At 45.5% G+C, this 11286-nt stretch overlaps 1 protein-coding gene across 2 annotated transcripts in view; it reads right to left on the minus strand.

The window, feature by feature from the left end:
• LOC130191723 (rho guanine nucleotide exchange factor TIAM1-like) overlaps positions 1-10947 on the minus strand; it is a 57986-nt gene extending 47039 nt beyond the window's left edge. For both annotated transcript variants that reach the window (XM_056411389.1, XM_056411388.1), the window contains exon 1: positions 10785-10947. The gene's annotated coding sequence lies outside the window, so the exon portion shown is untranslated. The remainder of the gene's footprint in view (positions 1-10784) is intronic.
• Positions 10948-11286: the final 339 nt, after the last annotated feature.

Below are 11286 nucleotides of genomic sequence, written 5' to 3' on the forward strand. Positions count from 1 at the left end.
CAAGATGTATATTTTATAGGGCTGTCAATCGATTAAAAAAATTTAACTAATTAATCGCACATTTTGAAATTCATTAATCGCGATTAATCGCGATTAAAAGTCGTTTTTCTTCTTTTTAAAGACAAAACTTCACACAGAGCTGTGATTTCAAAGAGGCTCCTACCTATAAAGTGCCAGCGAGGTATTTAATATTGTGGATGATAAATTGATTCTTCAGTGAAACATCCAGATTAGTAAAAAAAAGAAGTATATTGAGACCCCATTGGTCCTGTCATCTTTAACACTGAACAGCAGAACCAGTGGCCTTGGTAAACGAACTGACATTCAAATGTGTCACGTGACCCTCTGGAGGCTGGGGGCATTTTCTCCATTTTACAAAAAAATTTAAATTCACCTTTTAAAGGCGTTTGCATATGACACATACCCACGTGTTATACATCAAACATTCCAGAACAATCTCATCTCTATACAATGAGGCTCAATTGTCCTCGCGCCGTGTTCGCTGGCTTCTGACTGACAGGCTGCTATAGAGCCTCACCTGTGAGGTGGGAGGTCCTTTGTGATTTACTGAGTGTTCATTGGTTGTTTTTTTCGCAGAATGTTGACAGACAAACGGATTGACCAATCACGTTGAAGGTTTCGTGTGACGAGTTCTTTCCGCGCCGCGTCACCCGACACGTCGCCCCTCCCTTCCTCTGTGTATCAGAGGGGGAGACGGGAGGAAGGAGGAGCAGGAGGAAACCCGACTGATTCATCCACGAGTTTAAACTGATTTCTGCTCCTTATTTTCGCGGAGAAATAATTGTTTTAAAAGCGGAAACAGTGTCAAACCGTACTGCCGCGGTTTGAAATTCAGGGGAGTGAAAAAACTTCAACGAACACCGGAAGTAAACAAAGTTGCGTTAATTGCGTTAAAATATTTTAGTGCGTTAACGCGGCCAAATTAATCGCATAGATTAACGCTGACAGCCCTAATATTTTAATGTGAGGTCATTTACACCGGATGATCAGAGCACTCTGTTCTCCGGCTTGTTCCGAGATGAAGGAGGAGATCAAGGCACGTAAAGCCTAAATTAAATCCATCCTGGACTTCTGTTGCAGGTTACTATGACACTTGAAATCAGCAGGCGGCAGGTTGCATGACAAGTGTCTGACTATCCTTTGCTTTTTTTGTTTAAATCCTAATAAATGATCATCATCTTTCTGCTATTTCCTCAATCAACGCACACTGGTTCTTCCTAATGAAATAGTGATTGCACAGACAATCGCCATCAAAAGTCATCAGAACCAATCAACTGAATATTCATGTGGTGATTTGCCGCTCTGAATATGTGCGCGGCGGGACGAGAAGCGTGGTTTAATTATCCAGGAGGAGCGGGACGAAACATCCACTGTGCTCCCGATTCGGCTGGTAACCGTAGAAACCCTGCGGGGCAAGATGTGGCCTGGGGGGAGGAGCGGCGGGGAGTGGGGAAATAAGATGGGGAGATAAGATGGAGAAATAAGATGGGGAAATACGATGGGGAGATAAGATGGAGAAATAAGATGGAGAAATAAGATGGGGAAATAAGATGGAGAAATAAGATGGGGAAATAAGATGGAGAAATAAGATGGGGAAATAAGATGGAGAAATAAGATGGAGAAATAAGATGGGGAAATAAGATGGAGAAATAAGATGGGGAAATACGATGGGGAGATAAGATGGAGAAATAAGATGGAGAAATAAGATGGGGAAATAAGATGGAGAAATAAGATGGAGAAATAAGATGGGGAAATAAGATGGAGAACGTTGTTAGAATAGAATAAGAGTGATGTGTGGACGCGGCAGCGTATGTGAATTATTTAAAACGACACCTGAATGATACGCTACGACGGGCTTGATGGAAAAAGAACACAACAGTCAGAAAGGCAAATATCCCAACAAAAATACTACTAACTTATTAATCAATGATATACTTGTTTGACTCTTTATGGATCTGTTGTGTTTATTCAATAATCACTTTTATTCCTCCACACATTGGAATCCTGTGCTGTTTGTGCAACCATAGTTTTATTATATTTGATCATGATGTCTGCAAACTATCCTGTTTTTTTGTTCTAGCCGACTCACACTGAGACAAATTCCTCTTAGTTTGGTTGACATGGCAATGAATTAATGAAGTGGGATAAGACACGTGTTAAGCCTGATATAATTGAGGAGCGCTATGGCCTGCTGCACCATCTTGAAAGGGCGATTCCTTGCCATTAATCCCCCGTTTCCCCTTAACTGAGCCATTGGGGGAAGTTGTGTTTTTCGTTTCCACATTAAGAGTTAAATACTTTAAGATTGTGAAAAGTGCATTGTTGAAAACCAATTCAAAGTGTTCTTTACTTCCTTTGAAGGAGAACCACGATTACATTTATTTGAGGCGAAAATGTAAACATTTTGGGACCGTATATTGTCAGACACTGACAGACACTCGCAGACAAACACAGACAGGTGTGAATAGAACCAAATTGGGGGGTAATACTCTGATTTCCGCTCTGTGTAGGTTGAAAGGACAGTGAAATAACAGGGTGGGCGAGTGAGCGAGAGACAGAGAGAGATAAGAGGCAAAGGTAGACTAATCGAGGTGGGAGGTTGAGACGGGGGGATAGGATGAGAGAAGCTCGAGGGTCTGAAGAAAAAAAATGATGGTGTTGAAGGGGCGATGAGAGGCTGTTAGAGCTGGTGGAATGGGGGTTGTTGGGCCACCGGTAGAAAGATGAATGATGTGTGCTGAGGTGGAAGGAGACATGAGAGGTAAAGAGGTGGAGTGGTGCCGATAGGTCCGGAGGGGCTGATGGAGATAGATGTTGTGTCAGTTCAAAGTCGGGCACATGTGAACAGGCCCTATTTGTTGTCAGTAACTACATGGCTGGGGTGAAGACTATCTGGAGTGGGTTATTGAAGAGGTTATTCTAAATGTTAGTGCGCGTTTACGTGCGGATGTGTGGCCAGATCGTCTGTAAGAAAGATAGAGATAGCGTGACTGTGGTTCTGCGACAATGCGATGTGCAGGAATTAGCTTCCTCGGGTTTTAATCAAACTGTGAGAGTGATGCAAAGACAATGTTATCACTTCATTCATTAAGATTTCTGCTGAGGCGTCGCAAATCCTTTGTAATGCTACGTTACCAAGACGCAAGACCGAGGCTCTGCGCTCACCGCGCAGGGACAGGTAGGGGGGGAGGAAAAAGGTGGAGAGCTAAACTGTGTGTGTGGGGAGGGGGGGGGGATGATAAAGAATAGGAAAAGGAATGAAAAGAAAATAATATGGGTGGCGAAACCGTGACAGTGTAAACCCGACAGAGGTGAGAACGCAGGTAGTGTAAAGAAGAAGAGAGAAGCTCGTGGAAGAGGAGTGAGCAACACGGAGATGTACTGCAGAGAGAGGAGGGGGGGGGGGGGGGGGAAGTTATCTTAGTGGATCCCTGCACCTGGATCAACAGCAGCGCTCGCAAACAAAGCATCCCCTTAAAGAGACGAGAGACAATGCCCTGCAGTGAGGGATAGGGGCAAGAAATGTTCAGCGAGGATGTGACGGGCTGAGTCGGTATGTTGTGTCTGAGCCTCAGGCCGACAGAGACCGCCACAATAATAAAGTATGGTTACACTGCTGGGGGGGGTAAAAGTATCCGATATCCGCACATCACATATCTCTACACTGGGAGTAAATGACACGGAAGCATGCAGAATGTACACATTTGCTGACTGTACATATTACCCGATCGTGTCTTTTCGTGCTGTCTACCGAGCCAGAAGCAAGCCTCCCTCTGGCTGCCCGCTTCTTCATGTTGTGCACTGCGTACACACACACTTATTGATATGGGAGGTTCAGAGAATAGGAGTGGGCCCACAACTCTGATGTAGAGCAGCCCCACAGTCACTGGTGTTGAGTGAAAGATCAGAAGACAAGATGTGGAGGCAAGTTGCATCCCGTCAGATGACCCTATGACCTTCAGGTTGTGATCAACATAAAGTAAGTCCCCTCAGATTTCAGCCAATGTTTAAATGATTAGAGCAAAAAACTAAACTCTCGCAGAGACAAGGATGTCAACAGCATGTCAGCGACGCGGCGTCTCGTGAGTGGAAGGGGTTGGATCGAGGTCAACGGGTCCATTTCCTGGGAGTTGAGCTCTTGTGTGGACTCGAGCTGGGGGGGTGATTGTTTGGGCTGCGGTGAATAGAGCCTCCGCTCTCGGTGCATTAGTGACCTGTAGAAGCTCCGCACGACTCACTGACATCTGAGTGCAGGCCTGAGGGAAGTGGACAAAGGCAATCTGACCACACACGCACAATCACGTGTCTAAAAAAACAACAATGCACCGAGGGACGATAACGAAAACACCCGATCTAATAGAAACCCTACGCAACGCTCACCGCAGGGTTTTTAATCTGAAAAGAAACGCAATTCAAAGAGCAACAACAAAAATCCATGCAGCTCTGCCCGTAAGCCTTGATCCTTGCTTTTATCAACTCCCCCTCACACACACACACACATCCAGACATATTCACATGCATATTTGCAAACACACACACACACTTAATAATGCACACACAGGCTTTTGAGACGGCCTTGTACAATCCCACCGCATCACTTCCAGGTCAACAGGCAGGATTGTGCAGTGTGACTGTGTGATGAGCTGCTGGTCAGCGCTCTCTTTATGTCGCTAGTGTCATGTGGGGGTTGAAAGAAAGCAGGAGGAGAGGAGAGACAATGGCCAAGTGGCTAGTTTCCTCCGCTTTAATTCACGTGGGTGTAAAACTTGGACGGAAACACACAAACACCGACACATAAAGGGGGGTGTAAAGATTTCAAAGCCGGTTTAAAAAAAAAAAAATCCCGGGAAGGCCAAATCTCCTCAGTGCAAACAAAGCATAAAGACTATCTTTGGAGACACTCTTTGGACTGCCACAGTAATTCCTCCTTTAAATCCATACTCAGCACTTCACACACACATGTAGTTCCAGCCTCTCACTTGAGTCTCTCACACCAGCTTCCTGTTCGGGTGACATCGTCTCTATGTATGCTTCTTTGGCACGGCACATATCAATTGTACACATCCTTTGTTTCCTTATTGCTTAGTTATAACAACATTATACATATTCATCTTGCTTTTTTCTCCTTCCGTTTTTTTTCTTCTGAATTGAGGGCACCCTCGAAAAACATTAAGATCTAACCTTCTGCATAACAAGTAAGACGTATGCATGCACATCCGCACAGACGGACGCATTTACACATCGTCAGTTGGCAGCCGATGTGTGTGGGCCGGAACGCAACACCGATCAGAGATAATGGGCAGACGTGACAGGGACGGCCACGCCGTCACACCGAGAGAGGAAGGAAGGAGGGATGAGATAGCAAGAGAGACAAAGAAGAAGAAGAAGAAAAGAAGAAGAAAAGAGCAAGAAAGAGAGAGAGAGAGCAAAGGCAGGAAGGAAGGAAGAAACTCCCAATTCATCAGCGGACACGCGACAGACAAAAGATGGGAAACGAGCGAACACGCCAGTTCACGTCCGCCCGCAGACGCCCCTCCCCCGTCTGAACCCCTCCGCAAATTACAGGCTTCCCCCTGCTGCTTCGCCCACTTCCTTTTGCATCACCCCCCCCCCCCTTCAGGGGGTTGATGTCGAGGAGTCAAGCACAAAACCAAAGTTCTTCACCCGATGTTTCTCCCTCCCCCGCTAACACGGCTCGTCGTCCCGCTCAACCAGACGAGTGACATTACTAATGGGCGCACAAAGGCAAACACGCCAGTGTGACATCATGTTCACAGTGTTCAGCCTCTCTTGTCTTGCACAGTTGCTCACATGTTTAAAAGGTCACATATGCAGGAACAGGGAATACAGACACACACATGCACATGTGTGGACAATCCCTTAGTTTTTCTGATTATTTGACTGATATTTAACCGACAGCATGGTTTATGACACCCCAATACTTTTTTTTCTTTTTTACAGCTTTCTTGTTTTTAAATCAGATTTATCTCGTCACGGCCATATTCTACCGCGACGCTGCCAGGGGATTCCCCCTGATATTGAATGCAGCCGTGACAGAAGCGCTTAATTAGACACAGTCGGGGAAACCGCAGATAAGGAACAACGTGTCAGCGTCCCTCCACCCTCGCCTGTCAGCTTCGTCTTTGGTTTTCCCAAAACAGACGTCAACAATATCTGTCTGGTAGTGGGATGCGAGTGACAGCAGCGGGGGAGACGGGAGACGGGCACACAGAAGACACACACACACACACACACACACACACACACACAAACAGAGAACGCACAGGCACACAGTCCAACACAAACATTTAAAGGGTACCTGTAGTCAAAAACAACAACGTGCTACATCCATTAGGCGCATCAAATAAATCATATTTTCCCTGCCGCTATTGTCAACAAGTCACGCATAGCCCGAGGCTTTACATTTCTTTGTCAACATTCCGAGTCCGTGAACGCTTCAGGGCGCAGACATCTTGCCAGTTATTTACTCATGTCAGAGGTCACTATGACGTTGAGTCGTTGAAAGGAATTCAGCCAATCCGGAGCCACTTCTACACGCGTTGCTTCTTGGGATAGATCGGTGGCCTCAAGAATTACACAATCTATATCAGGGGTGCTCAATACGTCGATCGCGGCGACCTGTCAGTCGATCGCGGCGTAGTATTGGTAGATCGCATGACATTAAAAAAAATTGGCCCGCCCCCCTGTCACTTTCTCTATAGCGCCACATTACAGCAGCAGCATGTCATTTCTGTCTCTACGTGTTGCGTTGACAGTCCTCTGCCCGCCGTCTCGTGCGCCGCGGAGCTCCCGACACCGGTTTGCGCGCATCGGGACGGACGGAGCAAAGAAAAAGTCACTAGCACCCCGAACATGTCGGCCGATCATTGCATCAATGAAAGACATCTCCAGCGCTGGCTTATGCGCGATGTAGCTATCAAGCTCACGCTTTTGTGTGAAGCAGATGAGGTCTAATGACACGATATCATCGGACATAAGTTCGTGCTCTTTACAACAAATGCACTCTATGTCTGTTTTTTGTGGCACATTTCCCACAACTGCACCAAACGTCCGCCGACTTGCGTGCACGGTCCGCACGGTGAAGCATCTGGACCGGCGGTCCTTCGGCATCAACTTCATCAGAAACATCGCTATCGCTGTCACAATTAACTAAATGGGGATAGTCTGCTTTTAATGGTTCATACAAGTATCCAGTTGCTGAATCTGACAATCTTTCATCGTCTATATTTCGCCCGTTTTCTATATTATTATCAAGTTCTCAGCATTTGTTTGCGAGCGCTCGACGTTGTTTACATTGGTTTCTGAACACATCCGCTGTGGCTGGCTGTCGATCTATCAACGATGTGATGTCACACCACCGGCGCCATATTCAAGCACCAGTGCAATGAAGCTTGTCGGAGTTGAGGGACTTTGAACAGCCTAAACTACGTATTGTTATTGAATACTGGACCGTCAGTGCATGAATAACCTTTAGAAACACATTATCTTTTGATCTGGCTACACATTCGAGATCACAACAGGTACCCTTTAAACAGCCTGATTGCACGTGGGGAGATGGGTACCAGGGGGCCGCATAAACCCTGTATGTGCTGAACAGCAGAAATAAGAAGACTGTGGACACCCCAAAACAAAACCAAAAAAATAATTAAGCGGGCTTAATTTGACGCCAGTCAATGATCAGTCAGTGATGTATATGTTGTGAGTGTTGTATTGGTTGATGTAGATATAAATGTGTACGGATGGGTGTAGGTAAACTGTGTAGAGACTGTGTAGATGTATAAATGAAAGGAAACAGAGCCATACAAGGAGAGGGGTGGGATGGGGAAAAGTTTGTGTAATGGTTTTTTTTTTTTTTTTTTTTTTCCTCTCCTTGTTTTCATCTTATGTTAAAAAAAAAAAAACATCATCCTTGTGTGGTGTTTTCTACATGGTTATACATTTGTGTATTTTCTTTTTGTAAAATAATATTTTCAGCATAACAAACTGTAAATGCTGGCTATTTCACAACAAATATCCTGTAAAAAAAATGTTAATAAAAATAAAATTTAAAAATACATTTAAAAAAAGAAGAAATAAGAAGACGTTAGAGGAACAGAAGCATTTTATAACAACAGTTACAAGACGAGAGAGTGGGAGAGAGTGATCATCCCTTTCATGTTAATTGCATCATCCCTTCATCCTGCCCGCCACATGCTCATCAAACTGCTTGCTATGGACTGTATCTATCATCATGAGGGCGTCCGTCTGCTCCGCCACAAGGTCAGAGGAGTCATATCCACTGCGGAGGATGAGGATGCGAGAGGAGGGTCTGCAACATGCTCGAGCTCCATGTTGTTGGTGATGGCGACGGTGATTATTATTTATTGTCTGATGCGTGCAGCGCTGTACGAGCTTTACACGTGCAGATCAAAGGGTGAGTGTGACTTAAAGGACGGGTTGGTAACCTTCTTTTTATAGTTTTGTTGAAATTCTCATCGCATCCTGATCACCGCTCTGACAAAAGACAAATCCAGATGGTGATGGGCCCGTCCGATCAATAATGACTGACAGGCTGTCTACCTGCTCGTGTTGTGACCCTTCACTCAGTGCTTGTCACCGGAGTCTTCCACCACAGCTGGGACTCCTTTCGATAACAATGTTCGTTATTTGTTCATATCAACATAATATGGTCCTTATACGAGGTAAATAATCAAACTTTAAGACTTGGTATCTGATTAAGGGTGAATCTAAGAGGCAGTTTACGTGAGGCTGGCTCACTTCGCGGAGCCCCATCCCCCCTTTTACACTCACATACTATATTAGCTTACTGTACACAGACGGCGCACATGGCACACATATTTGCCCTGAACACACACTTGCACACGCGGTGAATGGACACACACATTCAAATGAACCTGGATGAGGGATGTGTGACGGTGTATAAGATAATGTCTCCACCCCCCCACCCCCCATTCACATCCCCGGGCTTTCGCAAGGTCTTTGTCAATTTAGAGAAAAGAGTGTGTGCACGTGCACACACACACACACACACACACACTAGTTTTTATCTGCCACTATAAATCCTTTCACGGATCACTTCCTCAAAATAACTGACAATATTCAACTTCCTCGTGGCAGCAACTGAAGCAGTGAATTGTAGCAAGAAAGATAATACGAAGACCAGATAACAAGAAAGAGGAGGCAGAGAGAGCGAAAGAGGCGCCTGGCTTAGAATATGTATCCTTCTCAATAGTAAAACAAACACTAACAGCAAAGTCTGAAGCAAAATCTGACTGAAAATATGCTTAATAAGATGAAATAAGTTACTGACTTAGAAACCACTATGTAGTGTAGCAGGGTGAATGAACAGGAAACGGCAAAGCTTTAGCAAATCACAGGTATTTTGGCTTCTTGTTATGTTGAATCGGCTCGGATACCACCTGGACGTGGCATGCCACAGCAATATTAGCCACTAAACTGTAAACACTATGATCAAAAGGTCCTGATATCAGATTCAGAAGTAAATAACAAACGAACGCGCAAAACTCACATCATCTCATTCATACTATTTCATTTGATCTGTTCTAAAGTCTCTTAATGGACCAATTGTCAATGTTTCTTCCCCAAAGAAGCATGGAGGGGATGGAGGAGGAAGGACAGCGGAGACGCTGTGCCCTTTGACCCGTCAGAACACATAAGATGAGAAATAACATGCCGACAGACCCACACACACACACATGGGTGTCAATACGTCTCAAGTCGTCATGATGAGGTAAAAGTCCACATTTGCACACTCTCCTCTTTTGTTTTTGTTTATCTCTCTCTCTCGTTATCTGTGTTGTTGACTACTGTCCCTCTCTGCCGAGACCTCACTACCTTTTTCTGCCATTTCATAGTATTTGAGTAGCTCTTCGGTCTCCCCTTGTGTCTGACTGGTGTTTCCTCTCCTGTCCTCTTTTCATATTTCCATTCAACACACACTCACACATACAAAGTAGGCTAATGTCTTCATCAGATCTCTCTCGTCACTTTGCATTGTGGACCTTTGATGCATAAGCAGAATCCTTTAGGGCTGACCTGTGTTACAAGCTGTTGATAAGTCACAATCACTGTGAGTCATTTCCTCTCACCTGTACTTCTTCCGTAAAGGCGCACTGTCAAACGTGCCCATGTGTGACTGTGCATTGCCCTTTGAGCTGAGCAGTGTGTTCAATGGCGGGGAAATGTCAGGTGGTACCAGTCCTGAGGGCTGTTGAGCTATTTTGTTATCACTAAATTACCTCGGCTAGGAAACCAGGCACTACCCCAGTGAGAACATTAATGATTGATACAGTCCTTTTTGTCAAAACACACACACACACACTGGCCCATGCAGATTGGCGGTTTGTGTGAAAACGTGTGAAATGATCTTTTCTTGCAGTTCTCTTGTACTGTAGATGAGTGTTTGTGAAAATGTGTGTGAGAGAGAGAGAGAGTGGGAGAGTCCCATCAAGAGAAATAAAGTGTTAAATCCCCCACATGGTGTGAGAAAGCACACAGAATATGTTAGTACACATACATACATGGACCATGCAGTCAGATTCACACGTGTGAACTCCTTACTAGAACTTCAGCTCACGCAAACATCAACACTAACCAAGCGTAACAAATCATCGAAACACGCAGCCATAAAGCCAGCGACCTCAAACACCCAAACAACTCTATCTCTGTCACTCATAAAGCCCCCGAAAAACATCCTGAGAGCCTGAAATGAATCTCTTTACCTTTTCTTGAGCCCCCGGTGTTTCCTGTGTGAGTAACAGTTAATCCCCCGTGGTGGTTAAAACCCCGTCGGCGCGTTATCCTCTCCAAGAGCAAACAGGGGAATCCTTGCAGCCGCGAGATGTCTCCTAGACTCCAGCGCAGCGTTTTCGACTCGACACACACACACACACACACACACACACACACAGCATCTACTCACACATGCTGCCTCTTGCACGCTTAGACCAGAGTGAAGGCAGAGGAGAGGGTGTGTGTGTGTGTGTGCGCTGGCTGAGTCTGAGCCCGCCCTCTTCTCTCTGGTTCTCTTCTCTCCCACATGCATTCACCCTGCCCTCCTCCTCCTTCTTCTTCCCTCTCTCGTCTCCTCTCTCGCTTCCTCTCTCTCTCTAATTTCACCTCCCCCGGTTTGCCAATTGACTGCCAGCATGTATGCTGGGTCTGTGCCTCGGAGCTTTTAGATGTCCCAGTCCTCTTTTTAATTGCTGGCTCTCTGGCCTCAAG

The sequence above is a fragment of the Pseudoliparis swirei genome, chromosome 3 (genome assembly GCF_029220125.1).
Source record: "Pseudoliparis swirei isolate HS2019 ecotype Mariana Trench chromosome 3, NWPU_hadal_v1, whole genome shotgun sequence".
Classification (NCBI taxonomy): Eukaryota; Metazoa; Chordata; class Actinopteri; order Perciformes; family Liparidae; genus Pseudoliparis; species Pseudoliparis swirei.